General features: G+C 41.7%; 1 pseudogene; it reads left to right on the top strand.

The window, feature by feature from the left end:
- Positions 1-861: 861 nt before the first annotated feature.
- LOC112255249 lies at positions 862-10,921 on the top strand (annotated as a pseudogene).
- Positions 10,922-20,808: the final 9,887 nt, after the last annotated feature.

Below are 20,808 nucleotides of genomic sequence, written 5' to 3'. Positions count from 1 at the left end.
ATCACATGTTTCATCAATGAGAACATTTGAAGAATGTAGCAAGGCCAAAGTTCCATCATTTCCCACTGCCGGCAACTGGGCTTCCTCTCATCACCATATTTGGTAGTGAGTGGAAACGCCAATCGGATGCTTCACATTTATACATCTGGTGAAATATCTGTCATTGTTCTATCTGTTTTCCGTCTCAGCAGATCAGGAACAACTCAATGAAGTTCAGCTCAAGTTGTTAACATTGTGGTTTTACATTATTGCTATAGAGAATGATAGAGGCCTCTAGTGGCAAAAGGCGGTCTTAGCATTGGCACCGCAGCGCCATCGAGCGCTTCCACCATTTTAATGTAGTCAACAGTGTGTAATTTCCAACTTCATTGGCTGATCCCTCCTGGTGACCCTGTTGGAGTCATGTCCAACTGGGTCATCAGGGGGGATCTGCCAATCGTGAAGAAGAAAATGTATTCCCTAAAATGGAGATCAATGGCATTGCTCATGCTGTCACATACACCATAATGGCACAGGTACAATGATGAGGCCTCTTTCCATCTCTATGACCATAGCCATTGACTGAAGAGTGTTGTACCAGTCATATTTCCCTTTTATTTTTTTTATCATGATAGCAACATAGTCACACAGAAAAACTGTCAGTGTATCATACTCAAAACTGAGGCAGGATGCACAACGACGCTATTGCTCATCTGGAAACTCACTGTTTTGTAAGCAAATGTTGACCTTCACCCCATCTGTGATGTTGACAGACTTGGTATCTACTAGCTTGTGTTTCAGGTGGTTGTCCCTTAGTTACTTAGGTAGCAGTGATGGCTGGAGACGTCCACAACAGGGGTGTTTCATGGGAGGTCCAACAGAATGGCACCAATGGACCGTCTCTGCAAGGACAGGACTGAAAGCCAGGCCTGGTGGAGGGCACAGAACCAGGTGGGCAAGGCAACTCTAATGGTGGCATTGTGTTCCAGCAAACAATGTCCACTTGTAGTCTACCTACTGTAGATGTCATGTTACTACAGAACAGCTCCCTTGTCGCAGATACAAAATCCAGTGGTTGTCCTGAACAATGAAAATGAATAGTTCTCTAATTGAAATATATGGCCACTTGAACATAGGCTAAATTTCCTCCAATGACAACAGGAATTAGAATAATTATTTTAATATTGGATATTTCCTTATTGGAAATAGTTTAGAATAAATACTGTACAAGCCACATTCGCAATTGATTACGGTAACGGCTCTCGCTGTGTCATGGTTTCCCAAGAGAGACAGCAGCAGTGAAAGAACTGTTGCATCCATAGTCGCGTGAGTAAACGTTTTTTGCACCCCACTTTTTATTATTATTTTTACCAGAAAATCATAATCCATTGGGTCATTTGTCATATTCTATTATGAGTAATGTTTTGAGATAGTATGTATTAAAATAGATAATTAACAGATTGCATTTTGCACCCCGTTGCCTCAAGATGAATGGTTTTGACCACTGAGAAGTTTTGCTTCACTCCCACGCGCCACTATTTTAGTTCAGTGCAATTAGAAAGCACTGGTCGCGCTGCTGGTGTATACAATGAAAAGGCACCTGCAAAAGAAAATTGTTTTAAAAAAAATATATATTTTGTTGTGCTGTTGTTACATTTGTTTTGTTGTTTGAACAGCGTGCATCATGAGCTAATTCATTGTATAATTTCCTAATTGCCTGTAGCTGTATATTCGTGCAAATGCGTCAAATGAAAAAGCACAGGGTAATTTATACCTCGTTAAAACCTTTTAGGGATAGGGGGCAGCATTTTCACTTTGGATGAATTGTGTGCCCATAGTGAACTGCCTCCTACTCTGTCCCAGATGCTAATAGATGCATATTATTATTACTATTGGATAGAAAACACTCTGAAGTTTCTAAAACTGTTTGAACTATGTCTGTGAGTATAACAGAACTCATAGGGCAGGCAAACTTCCAAACAGGAAGTGGAAATTCTCATCATCTATTCACATCCAAATAAGATATGGATCTGTTCGCACTTCCTACGCCTTCCACTAGATGTCAACAGTTAGTAGAACTTGGAATGAAGCCTCTAGTGTGATGTGGGACCGGATGGCAGCTATTTGAGTCACTGGTCTGGCAGAATGCCAGTTCCTGGTTACGTGCAGTAGTCATTATATCGCCTTGCGTTCCATTACTCTGTAGACAAAGACGAATGCTCCGGTTGGAACGTTATTGGATATATATGATAATAGCATCCTGAAGATTGATTCTCTACTTAGTTTGACCAGTTTATTCGACCTGGAATATAACTTTTTGGAGTTTTCGTCCGAGTTCGCCTGGACCAGCGCCAGCTTTTGGACATGTGAACTAAACGTGCTAGTGTCACACCCTGACCATAGTTTGCTTTGTATGTTTCTATGTTTGTTTGGTCAGGGTGTGATCTGAGTGGGCATTCTATGTTGTGTGTCTAGTTTGTTTGTTTCTGTGTTTGGCCTGATATGGTTCTCAATCAGAGGCAGGTGTTAGTCATTGTCTCTGATTGGGAACCATATTTAGGTAGCCTGGGTTTCACTGTGTGTTTGTGGGTGATTGTTCCTGTCTTTGTGTTTTGCACCAGATAGGGCTGTTTTGAGTTCTCACGTTTATTGTTTTCGTTAGTTTATTCATGTATAGCGTCTTCATTAAAGAAACATGAATAACCACCATGCTGCGTTTTGGTCCTCCTCTCCTTCACCACAAGAGAACCGTTACAGCTAGCAAAAGTAGCTAATTGGACACTAGTAATGGACATTATGGAACAAAACATCGATTTATTGCGGAACTAGGATTCCTTGCACTGCATTCTGATGAAAGATCATCAAAGGTAAGGGAATATTTATGATGCAATTTCGTATTTCTGTTGACTCCAACATGGCAAGGTGAAATATATTTACTTCTGAGCGCCGTCTCAGATTATTGCATGGTATGCTTTTTTTCATAACGTTTAAAAAAAATCTGACACAGTGGTTGCATTAACAACCAGTGTATCGTTAATTATATGTAAAACATGTATCTTTCATCAAAGTTTATGATGAGTATTTCTGTTATATGACGTGGCTCTCTGTAATTACTCCGGATATTTTGGAGGCATTTCTGAACATAGCGGCAATGTAAACTGAGATTTGTGGATATAAATATGCTTATTATCGAACAAAACATAACTGTATTGTGTAACATGATGTCATATGAGTGTCATCTGATGAAGATTATCAAAGGTTAGTGATTCATTTTATCTCTAATTCTGCTTTTGTGACTATCTTTGGCAGGGAAAAATGGCTGTGTTTTTTGGATTTGGTGGTGATCTAACATAAATATATGTTGTGTTTTCGCTGTAAAACGTTTAAAAAAATCGGACACGATGGGTAGATTAACATGATGTTTATCTTTCATTTGCTGTATTGGACTTGTTAATGTGTAAAAGTTAAATATTTCAAAAAAATATTTTTGAATTTCCAGCGCTGCCTTTTCAGCGGAATGTTGGGGGGGAGTTCCGTTAGCGGAACCTGTGTCCTAGACAGGTTTTTTAAAACAAACAGCGCTGCATGGCTTGGTAAGTAATATCGAAAAAAATAAACAATATCTACCCTCGTTGCATCAAATATGTGTGCTACTGAGACAATTTAAAAGATGTTCATGGTGACCGTTACAGTGCTTCAAACAAAAGTGGCAAAAAAAGTACATGTTGGGGGGAAAACAGAACGGTCAATTAATACACGTTATTCCTCATACTTTTCATAATGATTATTTTCCTTCACGATTTATTATCAAATACAGTATGTAGCAAACTCAATGTGGTTGTTGAAAATGACAAAATACAAATAATTGATAGTAGCCTAGTCCTGTAACTGCAGGCTACAGATTCAAATGTAAAACCCATATATTTTCTCTCATTTTAAAAAGGCAAGATTCTCAAGGGAGGCTAACAGTAGAATATTTTTTGTTCAAATCAAAACGCAATTACATTATGTATGCAGTACTGTTTTTTGTTTCTATTTATCAAATTAGGCCTGCACAATAACAAAATATGCAGGCTGTTTGTAGCTTGTGATTTCTGTTTTATGAACTAACCTATTTTAAATAAATGGTTGGAAACTCAGGCTGCTCTAGCCCAAACATGTCCAATATTATCGGAGCAACATTTTATAATTTATATTGCAGGTTCAGGGACGCAATTTATGGATATACAGTACCAGTCAAAAGTTTGGACACACCTACTTATTCAAGGGTTTCTTTATTTTTACTATTTTCTACATTGTAGAATAGTAGTGAAGACATCAACACTGTGCAAAAAAAACCACATGGAATCATGTAGTAACCAAAGAAAGTGTTAAACAAATCAAAATATGAGATTCTTCAAAGTAGCCACCTTTTGCCTTGATGACAGCTTTGCACACTCTTGGCATTCTCTAAACCAGCTTCATGAGGTAGTCACCTGGAATGCATTTCAATTAACAGGTGTGCCTTAAGTTAATTTGTGGAATTTCTTTCCTTGATGCATTTGAGCCAATCAGTTGTGTTGCGACAAGGTAGGGTTGGTATACAGAAGATAGCCATATTTGGTAAAAGACCAAGTCCATATTATGGCAAGAACAGCTCAAATAAGCAAAGAGAAATGACAGTCCATCATTACTTTACATGAAGGTCAGTCAATACGGAAAATGTCAAGAACTTTGAAAGTTTCTTCAAGTGTAGTCGCAAAAACCATTATGATTTATGATGAAACTGGCTCTCATGAGGACCACTACAGGAAAGGAAGACCCCGAGTTACCTCTGCTGCAGAGGATACGTTCATTAGAGTTACCACCCTTAGAAATTGCAGCCCAAATAAATGCTTCAGAGTTCAAGTAACAGACATATCTTAACATCAACTGTTCAGTGGAGACTGTGTGAATCAGGCCTTCGTGGTCAAATTACTGCAAAGAAACCACTACTAAAGGACACCAATAATAAGAAGAGACTTGCTTGGACCAAGAAACATGAGCCATGAACATTGGACTGGTGGAAATCTGTCCTTTGGTTTGATGAGTCCAAATTTGAGATATTTGGTTCCAACCACTGTCTTTGTGAGACGCAGAGTAGGTGAACAGATGATCTCTGCATGTGTGGTTCACACTGTGAAGCATGGAGGGGGGAGCGGGGGGGTTTGTTTTGCTGGTGACACTGCCTTACTTCTTCATTTCTCAAAGGAAAATCATCAACCAATTTCTAAAGACTGTTGAAATCCAGTGGAAGCAATAGGAACTGCAAGCAAGTGACTTAGAAATCTAGATCTCCATAGAAAGTTCATTGAAAAGAGTGTGACCTCCAATTTCTTTTCCCTGGATGGTTTGTCCTCTGGGTTTCGCCTGCCAAATAAGTTCTGTTATACTCACAGACATCATTCAAACAGTTTTAGAGACTCCAGAGTGTTTCTATCCAAATAATATGCATATCCTAGCTTCTGGGCCTGAGTAGCAGGCAGTTTACTTTGGGCACACGTTTCATCCGGATGTGAAAATAGTGCCCCCTAGCCTTAGGAAGTTTTAACCACTCTGCCTACATGTACATATTACCTCGACTAACTGGTGCCCCCGCACATTGACTCTGTACCTGTACCCCGTGTATATAGCCTTGCTATTGTTTTACTGCTTCTGTTAATTATTTGTTACTTTTATTTTCAATTTTTTAAAAACTTATCTATTTTTTATTAAACACTTTTTTTTTCTTAACTTCTTAAAGCATTGTGGGTTAAGGGCTTGTAAGTAAGCATTTCACTGTAAGCTCTACACCTGTTGTATTCTGCACATGTGACAAATAACATTTGATTCTTCTTGACCTACCAAGTGCAAAATTCTAACCGTATTATAATATTATTCCTCCCATTTAAATTTTTTAAATTTCCTCATTGTTATTCTGGCCACATTCTTAACAGTTTGGCCTGTCAATCGAGCACTGTGGGTGGGATTGTCAGAGGAGGATCAGGATATTTGTGAGTCCCTGAGTTGGTAGGGTTTTAGACCTGTCAATCAATCACTATGGGTGGGATTTTCAGGGAAAGGGTGGGATGTTTGAGTCACAGGGTTCGTAGGGTTTCAGACCTGTCAATTCATTATTAGGGGTGGGATTTTCAGGGAAGGGAGTAGATTAGTAATCTAGTCATTAAAACACGTTTTCAATGTAATTTAGTTTGACAAAACCTACGGAAATTGTGTTCTGTTCATAAATATGGATTCTCCCTATTAGGAAACACTATAATTACAGGAAGTTAACTTAAAAAAATATATATATTTCACCTATTTCACCTATTTAACCAGGTAGGCTAGTTGAGAACAAGTTCTCATTTGCAACTGCGACCTGGCCAAGATAAAGCATAGCAGTGTGAACAGACAACAACACAGAGTTACACATGGAGTAAACAATAAACAAGTCAATAACACAGTAGAAAAAAAGAGTCTATATACATTGTGCAAAAGGCATGAGGAGGTAGACGAATAATTACAATTTTGCAGATTAACACTGGAGTGATAAATGATCAGATGGTCATGTGCAGGTAGAGATACTGGTGTGCAAAAGAGCAGAAAAGTAAATAAATGAAAACCGTATGGGGATGAGGTAGGTAAATTGGGTGGGCTATTTACCGATGGACTATGTACAGCTGTAGCAAGGTCCTTTTCATAACGGTGTTATCTCAAAGCTCTACTGAGGTAAAAACAACATACATTTAGAATCAAGCCAGGTAAAATAGCAATAGTGCGCTAGGTGCTCAATACGTTTTGGATTGAGACTAGGTAGCAGTGATAGCTGGAGACATCCATGAAAAAGACAGTCAGTAGAAATGGGTTTTAAAAGTTCAGAGTGGTCAGGGAGAGCATTCCATAGGCGAGGGGCAAGGGAGCAGAAGGCTCGTACCTTCATAGTTCGGAGACGTGTTTGGGGATTTGAAGCAGTAGGAAGTGGCTGGAGCGGAGAGTGCAAAGTAGCTCGCTGATTAAGATGAGGTTGCTGATTTCGGTTGGCCTCAATCCGTTCAAGGCTTTAAATACAAGCATGAGGATTTTGAAGTTGATCCTGTAGTTGACCGGTATAAGATTATTTTGAAGATAAATACACATTGCAGAGTTTGAGAGGACTAAAAACTAGAGTACTAATGGTCAATAGGGAATTGTACATAGGAGATGGGTTTCAGTTCAACAGCTGTTTAGAATCTGTGGAATGTCACTTCTGAACTCAGACCTACGTGTGCTACGTTCTGTACATTGAGTCGGGAGCAGGATACTTGTTATTTGGACATTGGTCCAGTCGTACTGCAAGGACTTCTGATTGGTTAATCCCAGGCTACCGTGAGGGGTTAAAAATGGCATCCTGTTCCTTTGTTCAGTGGAGAAGCTGAGGACAGAGGAGACTGAACATCTACCTCCCAGCATCACATCTTGATTTGTCCTTCTCAAGTAAACCTATTTTTCTCCCCCTGATTTGTTTTGGGGCTTGTGTTATTGAAGAATAACAGCAATTGCTAACACCTGTAGCCAGTGGAGTTGGCCCAGGATCGGGTTGATTTGGTCTGACTTCTTGGTCCAGGTAAGGACCCTGGCATCACTGTTCTGGATTAGTTGGATCCTCTGTAGTGATTTGGCTGGGAGCCCCACAAACAGCGCATTTCTGAAGTCGATCCAAAAGAAAATTAAGGCGTGGTTGAGATTCGCTGATGGGATGCATGACCCGGGCAATGTTTTGAAAAAAATGTTTTACATATTTGTTTTATGTGGGCATTTAAAGAACTGAGAAGGATCAAACTTGACTCCTGGGTTGGAGATAACAGGTGAATGGCCTGACTGTTGATTGTAGGGCAGATGTTTCCAGCATTGGTGACCTGCTTGGGTGTCCCAATAAGTATAGCTTCAGTCTTGCTTCTGTTCAACTGGAGGAAGTTCTCTTTCATCCATGCCCCAATGTCCTCTAGGCAGCTGCTAAGTTTTGTTAAGGCAGAGATGGTGTCCGGCTTGGTGTTGATGTGAACCTGGGTATTGTCAGTGTAGCAGTTGATGTTATAATCTCTGAGGATTTGGCCAAGAGGGAGCATGTAAATTAAAAACAGAGTGAGAGGGTGGGGTATGCAAAATGGGCTAATTTAGAGCATTTCTGTCTTCTTAATGTTTTGGCATTCAGGTCCAGAAAGTTAATGGGCAAATATATATGGGAAGTTTTCAAGTCAAGGGGTTCAGTCAAAAAGTGATTGAAATCAAATGTGAAGAAACCGTCAGTGTGTGTTGGCTGGATAAGGGGGAGTAGGAATGTCCGTGTACAAGGGGTCACATGTATCCTTTCTCATCCACATACTTTTTTTTTTACTGGAGTTAGAATAAGTGGTATTTTAAATAAGTGGTAGGTTTTGCTCTGTTTTAGACTGAGAGTTTCAACTTTCTTTTCATTGATTTTATATTTCCAGGGGAGAACTTAAATCATTATCTGACCTGGCAAAAGACTTGAACTCTTTTACGGTAGATGCAAGTGTCATCTAGATTAGATCAATATCCTAATGGGATATGACTTGCTGTCGTTCAATGAAAGATGGCCTCCCTCTTTTTCCCATTCCCCTTAGGCACCCACGTCATAGTGGTGTTATGATGCTCCCCCTGTATTCACCTTTTTTTGTTTTTACGAGAATGGGTTTATGTCAAGATTCACTGTTTTAAAAACATCTAATCTCCACAGGTGCTGGCCAGGAGAGTGTTTGTTCATGCACAGTCCTTTGAGGACCTGACTGCTGACAGTGAGGTGACTACTGAGATGGAAACTGAAAGAGACTCTGTGCTTTGGGAGTCAAGACAGTCTGTAAAGGAGGAGGCTCTGTGTCTGGGGGCTGAGGAGGAGACCCAGAAGGAGCAGCAGCCTAAGGTGGAGGTAGAGGAGGAGGTGTGCCCAGAAAGCAGGATTAAGGACGAGGATGTGTGCAGTGAGACCTGTCGTAGCCACAGGAAACATGTGTTTGTACTGAGCGAGGCAGGCAAGCCCATCTACTCACGCTACGGCACAAAGGAGGCCCTCTCCAGCACCATGGGGTCATGATGGTGCCTGGTCTCCGTCGTGAAGGCAGACAACAGTATCATTTGCTCCATTCACGCAAGTGAGTAGAAGATTTGGGGAGTATCTCTGTGGAGTGGAAAATTAGAGTTAGAGAGTAAAGTAGCTTTGTCATAGTTTTTGTCAGTGAATCATAGTGAACAACTATAAAGTAGGCTATGCAATTCATATCTCAGTCAGTAAGATATGCCATATTGCAAAAAAAACGATCTGTCTGTACTGTACTGTACTGTGTCATTGCCCTCTCATTCAAATCTTCTGTTCAAGACGGTTACAAAGTGGTGTTCCTTCGCAAAACTCCTCTGGTCCTGGTGGGCGTATCCCAGACCTGTCAGTCAGATAGAGAGCTGACGCGTGAGCTGCAGTACATATACTACCAGATCGCCAGCCTGCTCAACCTCACCCAGCTCAACCACATCTTCCAGCACAAGTAGAACTATGACCTGGGCCGCCTACTGACAGGCTCCGAGCATCTCACGGACAACCTGCTGCGTTTGTTGGACCGTGACCTGGGCCTGCTCGTCAGCACTGTCACTTGCCTCCCCCTTGCCAGCTCCACCAGCGACTTGGTCTCCTCCAGGCTGCCAAGACCAAGAACCTGGTCTTCTCCATCCTCCTGGCTGGGGACTGCCTGGTCACCCTGGTACGCAAGAAGGACCAGTACCTGCACCATATGGACCTGCACCTGCTCTTCAACCTGGTGGGCGTCCTCTTTCCACGAGGGTGAAGGCTGGACGCCCATCTGCCACCCTAAGTTCAGCACTGCTGGCTTCTTCCACACCCACATCTCTTACCTGGAGCCGGCCTCTGACCTTTGCCTCATCCTGGTGTCCGCCGACCGGGAGGAATTCTTTAACCTTTCTGATTGCAAGCACCGCTTCCTGGAGCGGCTGAGCAAACGCACTGCCTACAAGGCCTTGAAGGAGGCACTGAAGTGCCCCAGCTACTCTGTCAGCCAGGTCGGCATCCCAGAGCTCAGGCACTTTCTGTACAAGTCCAAGACCTCTGGAATCTACACAACGTGAGTATGGACGATTTATGTAATGTACAACAGGGGTTCCCAAAGTTTTTCACTCAGGCCCTCCTTTCAAGTATTGGGGAACATCCCACGCCCCCCCTGCGTTCCATGTCTATTTCTATTAGCACAAGCACCTTTCATGGTACAAACTGTTCACACCCCTCATGTTGGTGAATATATTTTTTTCAGCTTTAAAGCTTTCCTGTAATTATACACATTTTTGTCATGGGGTGCAGAGCAAATGTAGCAGTTTTAAAGGTAATTTTCTTGCAATTCTATACATTTTGCCATGTCTAATGTGTGATATTTAAGTGACTCAAACATTACAACAAATTCTATGGGCTAAAAAACCCAGCTAAAAATGTTAGCCGACATGGACTAGTTGATGTGGACATTTCTGACAAGTTATAAATAGCTCTCTATGGTATGCATGACTGACATGACAAGAGGAAAACACTACGCAATTTTGAAATTGCTCCTTGTGCATTCTACTATTAAAACTTTCAAGAGTAAGTTGAAAGCCGGACTGAGTTCCTTTAAAAAATAAACAATAATATACATTTTTGGGGAACCACAGTTTGGAAGCCACTGGTTGGGGAACCACAGTTTGGGAGCCACTGGTGTACATCATCACGGCTTATACGGTTTATAGTCCTTGATACCCGTCTTACCTCTTTTTTTCCCCCCATTCTGTTTCTGTGTCTTCCACCAGGCCTGAGCTGCCCCTGGCCGCTGTTAATAAGCTGCTGGAGTGGATCAAGAGGGAGGACGACTGCCTCTGTCCTCAGTCCCCTGACATACTGAGCCCACAGCTGACCTAGCTACAGTACTAAGAAACCCTGGCCCTCTAAACCTGCTGCCTCGTGACCTTGAAGTCGGATGGACACTATTGTAGATCATGGATGTAATGCTAACAAATCATCATGCATCACTTTTGTGCATATGCAGTCTGTTTGCTCTTTGCAGATTCTTCAGTCTATGGTCATCAGGGGGTAAAATTAGGTAATCACAATGAGGGTAAAGCTATGTTTTATCAAACAGAATTTCATGATTTTAATTGGTGGTTGACTTATGGGAATTGAGAGATATGCAGCAGACATTTCTATTAATAACAATGCCGAAATCTGTGATGGGTGTCCCAATTGCTATAAGATGATGATTATTTGAAACTGTAATAGACCTGTCATTAATTTGCCATATGTTAATAATTATAATGTGCCCTGCCAATGTATCGCCATGGTCCGTGCCATGGTAAAACGTGCACTCCTGTAGATCTGAAATAATTGCATAGTGAACGTTTTATCCAGGTGAGCCAGCCAACCAGAAAAACAAGGTGAAGCAATTCAGGCATTATTGAAAGTCAGGACAATCCTTGTCCAGGAAGAAACATAATGTGTATAGTTGAGAAAAAAAGATTAAGCAAGCAGTAGGGATTTATAATTAAATGTGGAGTGGAGCTTTAGCTATATTTACGTGATCACAACGTGCCCGGGTACCTTCAAAATGATTCAGCAATCATAATTTATTCGAAAAACAGTTTCCATCATTTGTTGCAATTATGTCAGTTGTGCAGAGGTGAGGACGGAGTCAAGCGCAGAACACAGAACTGAGTAAAATATATCAGCCAACATAATCCACGCAGGGATAACAAACACAAACCAGGAATAGTCACGCGTAAAACATAATGGGAACCAGAGGGTTAAATAGGGAAATAATAATAACAATGGGAATCAGGTGTGTACACTCAAGACATATCAAATGGAAAAAGAAACATGGGTCGGTGGCAGCTAGAAAGCTGGTGACGACAACCACCGAACGCCGCCCGAACAAGGAGAGGCACCAACTTCAGAGGAAGTTGTGACAAATTAAGAAAGCCAGACAAAATAAGAATCTACCCGTTGAGCAGATAAAAATGACGCTGTTTAGAACAGTTCTCTTATAGTTGCCGTTTCCATTACACGTCCTAATGTTGTTTTTTGCGACTTGCTGTTGTCAAATACACATGGGTCAATGGAAACCTGCCTTCTATTGTCAAAAGAGTCCGTAATGGTTAGCCCATTAATTGATGAAACCAAGAAAGATTAATCTCACTTTCTGACTGTAATGCAGTTAGCCCCATGCACTCTACTTACAGTACTGTATATGCACCTACTTTAAACACGTACTTCTATTCATTCCACTCTTGTTTATCTGCATACTCCAAGGGGAAAAGTCTCCCATGATTACAGTTGTGTCGCTCAGATGAGTTATTTTAATTATTATTTGTGTCTTTATTTGTTGCTTGGGTTTTGGATGAAGGATTTCACCGTCGAAGGTGATCTGCTTGGGAAAGTATCTTGTGGTATAGTGGGCTAAAGCTGAATGAGAGCATGCAGGTCATGCAAAATAATGTTATCAGGTACAGTGCCTTGCGAAAGTATTCGGCCCCCTTGAACTTTGCGACCTTTTGCCACATTTCAGGCTTCAAACATAAAGATATAAAACTGTATTTTTTTGTGAAGAATCAACAACAAGTGGGACACAATCATGGAGTGGAACGACATTTATTGGATATTTCAAACTTTTTTAACAAATCAAAAACGGAAAAATTGGGCGTGCAAAATTATTCAGCCCCCTTAAGTTAATACTTTGTAGCGCCACCTTTTGCTGCGATTACAGCTGTAAGTCGCTTGGGGTATGTCGCAAAGTTCAAGGGGGCCGAGTACTTTCGCAAGGCACTGTATATACTGAATGTCCCCCCTTGGACCCACATAGGGATGCAGGACTTGTTGCCTTTGGAGTCCAGAGTGGACCAACTTAAACTTAATCATATGTTTGACATCTTAAATGATTGTGCCCCAGGTTACATGAAAAACCACATTAATATGGTCTATAACCAACACAGTCACAATACCAGCCCTAGTGTTATGTCTTGTAAAATCCCAAGAGTAAACAGTACTGCGAGGAGCATTTTTTTCCATACAGGTATTTGTCTGTGGAATAGCCTTCCCTTGGAGATCAAGCAAATTAAAAGTAGCTTTAAAAAGCAGGCAAAGGTTTTCATTTGGACAAGTTCATTGGACAAGTGTTAATCTCTGAATACAACACAGTGTGAGGATTTTGTCTGTAGTCTATCATAAGACAACTGGCATCAGATATGACCTTTTCTGCTTAAATAGTTACTAAATAAAAAACAATCTGCTTGCCTGGCTACCCAGACTCCTTGCTCCGGCCAAACGCTAGGCTACGCCCAGAGACGTTAGTTTCTTCTACGCAATGAGCCTGGATCTGAGTACCTCTCCAACCCTTCACCGAATGCAAACACTTTCTGGGCCATCTGATTAGTCCAGAAACTGATGGGTTGGGCCAAAGCCAGAACACACGTGGGAAAAGTGGTGGTTTGAAAATTCTTCATTGGCTTTGATACTCTGATTGGTTAGAGACGATCCAATCGCTGATTCATTTGTTTTGTACAACGCCCTTCTTGCCCTTCGTCACCACAAACGACTTCAATGATGGCAGTCTCAGACTAAAGTATGTAGCGAACGACAGAGCAGCGCAAGATTTTAGTGTGAGTTGTCAGGCTACCAATCTGCAGTAGCTACATCAATTTTTGGACTTGTAATATGAATGATATGTACCCATTGATTCTTAAAGGATTTAATTTATAAATGCCCCATGAGCTTAGTTCAACTGTCGTATTCAATCTGAACACAAACTATAAGCTTGTTTTACTCCAATGTTTCTAAACAAAGTAAATGTAAACAAACACTATATTGCTTCAAAACATGGTTAAAACTATAATGTTGATATCATGGATGGTCAGTCCTTGTATCCATAGCTCTGTCTATAAATGTGATAGTGGTTACATTTCTCTCCTCAGCCTTTTAGCGAAGCAGTGGCAGGGGACACTTATTGTTTCATCTGCTGTTGCTACTTTAACCACATAGGCTACTTACAAGAGACAGTATAGACTACATATGGGCAAATCAAATTCAATTAATAAAAAGGAAAGTTTTACATCTTCTTAAGTCTGATAGTGGTTATAACCTTCCAGACTTGGAATGGTATCAACATGCCACCCAAGGCTTCTACTTGCGACATATAGTTAAATGCACTAAAGAGGAGTAATGGGTACATATTGAAGATGCACATGCTCATCCCCAGGATCTTTTTATGTGGATAAACGATAAAGCTAAGAACATTAACAACTTAATAGTTAAGAACAATATAACAACATGGAAGAAAATTAAACGTATTCTCAAGAACCAATATAACACCCTAAAAAACAAAACCTTTCTGGAGCAATCCTTGGATAGCTTTTCAGAATTCCCCAATACATTGGTCCACATTGAAGACTAAAGGCATAGAATCCGTAAATTACTTGGTAACAGGAAATACATGTATTTCCATGACAGAATTAAAAAGGCGTTTGGACTGACCAATAGTTTCAAATATTGTACATGCAACTTAAAAGTTACATATCATAATATTTTGATTTGAAGTATTTTGGATAACAGAGCAACCTTGAGGGACTCTCCAGAGGAGCAATGGAACTTCCTGTACTACTCTTGGCAGGAATCCAGATTATTTTAATGATTCCCATTCCTGTGTATATGAAGATACAGTATAAGATAATGTATATTCTATATGTGATATGATTTTTAGATGGTATTTTTCATGATGTACAGTGTGATCTATTAAATGGGTCAAGATTGGCATCATACTCAAGTGCATGAAATTGAACAGTTTTTGGGTGTCATCCATTCTCTTGCTGACTCAGGGAGTAAGGCTAGGTATATTAAGACTCAATTGAATTTCGTGGTGGTAAGTCTAGGATTATGTTTTCTCTTACAGTAAGTGTATGGACTTGACTAGGATGTCATACAAAACCAGGGTGTCAGAGTTTAAGGGTCTGTATTTAATCAAGCAATGGTTTGTCTCAACCTGCTCAATTTGGTTTACCACAGAAGCAGAGGAGGGTTTATTTTGATTCCAACATACAATAATCACTTATCACTAAATATATATCCTTTAACTGTGTTTTCATGTGCAAACGGGTATCTAGACACAGATAAATCCATTGACCACATAATGCAAATCCACAACATTTTTCTGGCCTGGAGATACATGTATTGCCCAGTCCAAAGCAGAGACATTATTGTGTGTTCAAGTTATTTTTCTTATCTGCTTGGGGGTAGTTGATCCCATATGCACACCTTCTTTATATCTCACATGATCCAGATTACATATCCATAAAAGGATGATTTAGGATTCATCAAAAATGATTTAGTTGTCACCTTATATTTAGCAGCAAGCTTTATTTGAAATCTTATTTGAGTCAGAAAAGGATGTTCATATGACAGGGAAGATATATAAAATCTTGCAGAGAGCATATCCAACTGACAATATCTTAGAACTCTTATTCTCTGTCCCCAACGCTCTAGGCGACCAGTTTTGATAGCCTTTAGCCGCACCCTCATACTACTCCTTCTCTGTTCCGCGGGTGATGTGGAGGTAAACCCAGGCCCTGCATGTCCCCAGGCACCCTCATTTGTTGACTTCTGTGATCGAAAAAGCCTTGGTTTCATGCATGTCAACATCAGAAGCCTCCTCCCTAAGTTTGTTTTACTCACTGCTCTAGCACACTCTGCTAACCCTGAAGTCCTTGCTGTGTCTGAATCCTGGCTCAGGAAGGCCACCAAAAATTCAGAGATTTCCATACCCAACTATAACATCTTCCGTCAAGATAGAACAGCCAAAGGGGGAGGAGTTGCAGTCTACTGCAGAGATAGCCTGCAAAGTAATGTCATACTTTCCAGATCCATACCCAAACAGTTCGAACTACTAATTTTGAAAATGACTCTCTCCAGAAATAAGTCTCTCACTGTTGCCGCCTGCTACCGACCCCCCTCAGCTCCCAGCTGTGCCCTGGACACCATTTGTGAATTGATCGCCCCCCATCTAGCCTCAGAGTTTGTTCTGTTAGGTGACCTAAACTGGGATATGCTTAACACCCCGCCAGTCCTACAATCTAAGCTAGATGCCCTCAATCTCACACAAATCATCAAGGAACCCACCAGGTACAACCCTAACTCTGTAAACAAGGGCACCCTCATAGATGTCATCCTGACCAACTGGCCCTCCAAATACACCTCCGCTGTCTTCAACCAGGATCTCAGCGATCACTGCCTCATTGCCTGTATCCGCTACGGAGCCGCAGTCAAACGACCACCCCTCATCACTGTCAAACGCTCCCTAAAACACTTCTGTGAGCAGGCCTTTCTAATCGACCTGGCCCGGGTATCCTGGAAGGACATTGACCTCATCCCGTCAGTTGAGGATGCCTGGTCATTCTTTAAAAGTAACTTCCTCACCATTTTAGATAAGCATGCTCCGTTCAAATAATGCAGAACTAAGAACAGATACAGTCCTTGGTTCACCCCAGACCTGACTGCCCTCGACCAGCACAAAAACATCCTGTGGCGGACTGCAATAGCATCGAATAGTCCCCGGGATATGCAACTGTTCAGGGAAGTCCGGAACCAATACACGCAGTCAGTCAGGAAAGCTAAGGCCAGCTTCTTCAGGCAGAAGTTTGCATCCTGTAGATCCAACTCCAAAAAGTTCTGGGACACTGTGAAGTCCATGGAGAACAAGAGCACCTCCTCCCAGCTGCCCACTGCACTGAGTCTAGGTAACACGGTCACCACCGATAAATCCATGATTATCGAAAACTTCAATAAGCATTTCTCAACGGCTGGCCATGCCTTCCGCCTGGCTACTCCAACCTTGGCCAACAGCTGGACCCCCTATTTCTGAAACTTTCCGCCGCCATTGTCGCAACCCCTATTACCAGCCTGTTCAACCTCTCTTTCATATCGTCTGAGATCCCCAAGGATTGGAAAGCTGCCGCAGTCATCCCCCTCTTCAAAGGGGGAGACACCCTGGACCCAAACTGTTACAGACCTATATCCATCCTGCCCTGCCTATCTAAGGTCTTCGAAAGCCAAGTCAACAAACAGGTCACTGACCATCTCGAATCCCACCGTACCTTCTCCGCTGTGCAATCTGGTTTCTGAGCCGGTCACGGGTGCACCTCAGCCACACTCAAGGTACTAAACGATATCATAACCGCCATCGATAAAAGACAGTACTGTGCAGCCGTCTTCATTGACCGTGCCAAGGCTTTCGACTCTGTCAATCACCATATTCTTATCGGCAGACTCAGTAGCCTCGGTTTTTCGGATGACTGCCTTGCCTGGTTCACCAATTACTTTGCAGACAGAGTTCAGTGTGTCAAATTGGAGGGCATGCTGTCCGGTCCTCTGGCAGTCTCTATGGGGGTGCCACAGGGTTCAATTCTCGGGCCGACTCTTTTCTCTGTATATATCAATGATGTTGCTCTTGCTGCGGGCGATTCCCTGATCCACCTCTACGCAGACGACACCATTCTATATACTTTCGGCCCGTCATTGGACACTGTGCTATCTAACCTCCAAACAAGCTTCAATGCCATACAACACTCCTTCCGTGGCCTCCAACTGCTCTTAAACGCTAGTAAAACCAAATGCATGCTTTTCAACCGATCGCTGCCTGCACCCGCATGCCCGACTAGCATCACCACCCTGGATGGTTCCGACCTTGAATATGTGGACATCTATAAGTACCTAGGTGTCTGGCTAGACTGCAAACTCTCCTTCCAGACTCATATCAAACATCTCCAATCGAAAATCAAATCAAGAGTCGGCTTTCTATTCCGCAACAAAGCCTCCTTCACTCACGCCGCCAAGCTTACCCTAGTAAAACTGACTATCCTACCGATCCTCGACTTCGGCAATGTCATCTACAAAATGGCTTCCAACACTCTACTCAGCAAACTGGATGCAGTCTATCACAGTGCCATCCGTTTTGTCACTAAAGCACCTTATACCACCCACCACTGCGACCTGTATGCTCTAGTCGGCTGGCCCTCGTTACATATTCGTCGCCAGACCCACTGGCTCCAGGTCATCTACAAGTCCATGCTAGGTAAAGCTCCGCCTTATCTCAGTTCACTGGTCACGATGGCAACACCCATCCGTAGCACGCGCTCCAGCAGGTGTATCTCACTGATCATCCCAAAAGCCAACACCTCATTTGGCCGCCTTTCGTTCCAGTACTCTGCTGCCTGTGACTGGAACGAATTGCAAAAATCGCTGAAGTTGGAGACTTTTATCTCCCTCACCAACTTCAAACATCAGCTATCTGAGCAGCTAACCGATCGCTGCTGCTGTACATAGTCTATTGGTAAATAGCCCACCCATTTTCACCTACCTCATCCCCATACTGTTTTTATTTATTTACTTTTCTGCTCTTTTGCACACCAATATCTCTACCTGTACATGACCATCTGATCATTTATCACTCCAGTGTTAATCTGCAAAATTGTAATTATTCGCCTACCTCCTCATGCCTTTTGCACACATTGTATATAGACTCCCCCCTTTGTTTTCTACTGTGTTATTGACTTGTTAATTGTTTATTCCATGTGTAACTCTGTGTTGTCTGCTCACACTGCTATGCTTTATCTTGGCCAGGTCGCAGTTGCAAATGAGAACTTGTTCTCAACTAGCCTACCGTGTTAAATAAAGGTGAAATAAAAAAATAAAAAAATAAAAGAACAAATATATAAACTATTAGAACCAAGACTTAAAAAGAACTGATGTTGGCACAAGATGGAGGGAAAGTTGGAACATGTTATCCAGTATAAACTAATGTATAGAATGTATTATACAAGAGACAACATTCACAAATTCTACAGCACACTAGTAGTAATGTCTTAAGTGTAAAACCAATAATGACTCAATAATCCAAGGTTTCTGGGAATGCTATAAAGTCTGGAAATTGTGGGTGGAGCTAGGACGTTGGCTGTCAGAAGTATAACCAAAGATATTTATCGCTAACCTAAGACAGTTCACCTGTGTCATTTACTGTGGGAGAAGCATAGTGAGCAGAACAACAAGGAAGTGGGCAAAGCCAATCACGAGCTTCTGAGATGCAATTGGCGTGTTGTAGCATGAATTGCATATTTCCATTAGGGAATGCCTCCTCAGTGAAGTGTGCATGTGCACAAACTTAATTCAACCTTGCACTCCTTCTAAACAACACTTTTAAAAAAATTAAAAACTTTGGCAAAGCGTCAAGTCTATAAAACTTAGTGTAATGTGTTTGTAACAGTTTCTAGTTTTGGAAACAGAAACATTTATTGAGATCAGATGTTTCATTGATCAGAAGATTTGCAGAATGTTGGCCCAGTTTCACAAAAATCCATCCTCTTCCATTACCTGGGACTGGACTTCCTCTCACTACCATATTTGATGGTGAGAAAAAAACCTTCTTCTTCTTTGGGATTGGACCCCATTCCACTATTTAGCCCTATCTAATCCTATTCAAGGCCAATGTTCTGCAAGGACATAACACTACCACTTAACACCCCCAACAAATCTTCTGCAGTAAAACCTTGCAATCCCAAGTAATTATATGCAGTTGTCACCACAACCTCTATTTTTTGTGACCCTACGTTCCATTTCTGCAGTACTGTTGACAAACATAGCTATGAATGCTAAGAAACCCACCTGACCGAAGCACATATTATTCCCATCCCTCTCTATTGGTCTCTGACTACTCACAGGAATCCTCTCAGGATCCCTTACCCTGTACCCATCTTCCTCTACCACTCTCTTCACTGTTTCAGCATATGACACTTTCTGTACTACTGTAACCCTGGCAACCTCAACCTGCCTTTCCCTCACCAGACACCTCTGATCTCCAGCCCCATGGGTACCCCCACAGCTTACAGACACACAACTTTCTCCACCGATACTACACGTTCCTTAATCTCATGCCCTCCCACACACTTCTCACATCTTGTAATCTCCCACCTGCACACTGCTGCACCATGAACATAAGAATGGCACCAAAAACACTGTAGTATCTTCGGAACAAAAGCTCTCACAGGATAACGAGAAAACGTTCTAAACGGATGGTTCAGCTTTATAGCCATGTGACCCATCTGGGTTACCCCTTCTGTCTGTGGTATTACAATGCATATTTCAAGACATGGCATATGGGGGTGTAGTGAGATACCCAATGGGCTGGATGATTTTCTTCTCATCACACATCTTGAAAAAACTTTTACAAAAAACGTGGAAGTCAATCAATCTGCCATCATTGACACAATGGAAAATCTAATGATTTATTATTGAAATAGCATGAGTGCCCAAGGAAAAGTAATTGGCACAATTTAAGGCCAGGTGGCAAACAATAATGCAGGCACTAGTGACGGGGGTGTATAGGATATATGTATGTGTATATATATATATGATTTTTTAGAAAAATAAATAAAGACACATTTCAACCACACGTGGATACAATGTATGTAAAAACCATTGAATATAACACAAACAAAGTGTTGAAACATATTTCCATTGTGGTCCTCTTGTCAACAAACTACATCATCCATCAATGAACAACAAATTAAACATAGAAAACGAATGGAGTTGAGGCAGTTTGGAAAAGTCAGTATGGCTTGAGCAGAGGGTGCATCGATGGTAAGCCAACATTAGAGCCATGGAGCACGTCAGTCTGTCAGATAAGCCAGGAGCTCTTCATCAGGGCCCATGGTTTTGTCCAACGTTCCCAGTTCCTTCAGTACCGCTCCTCCCTAGGTAGCTGATCCTTCATTGCC

Source organism: Oncorhynchus tshawytscha, linkage group LG07, assembly GCF_018296145.1.
Source record: "Oncorhynchus tshawytscha isolate Ot180627B linkage group LG07, Otsh_v2.0, whole genome shotgun sequence".
Classification (NCBI taxonomy): domain Eukaryota; kingdom Metazoa; phylum Chordata; class Actinopteri; order Salmoniformes; family Salmonidae; genus Oncorhynchus; species Oncorhynchus tshawytscha.
The sequence above is the reverse complement of the archived record's forward strand: the minus strand, read 5'-3'. Positions and strand labels throughout refer to the sequence as shown.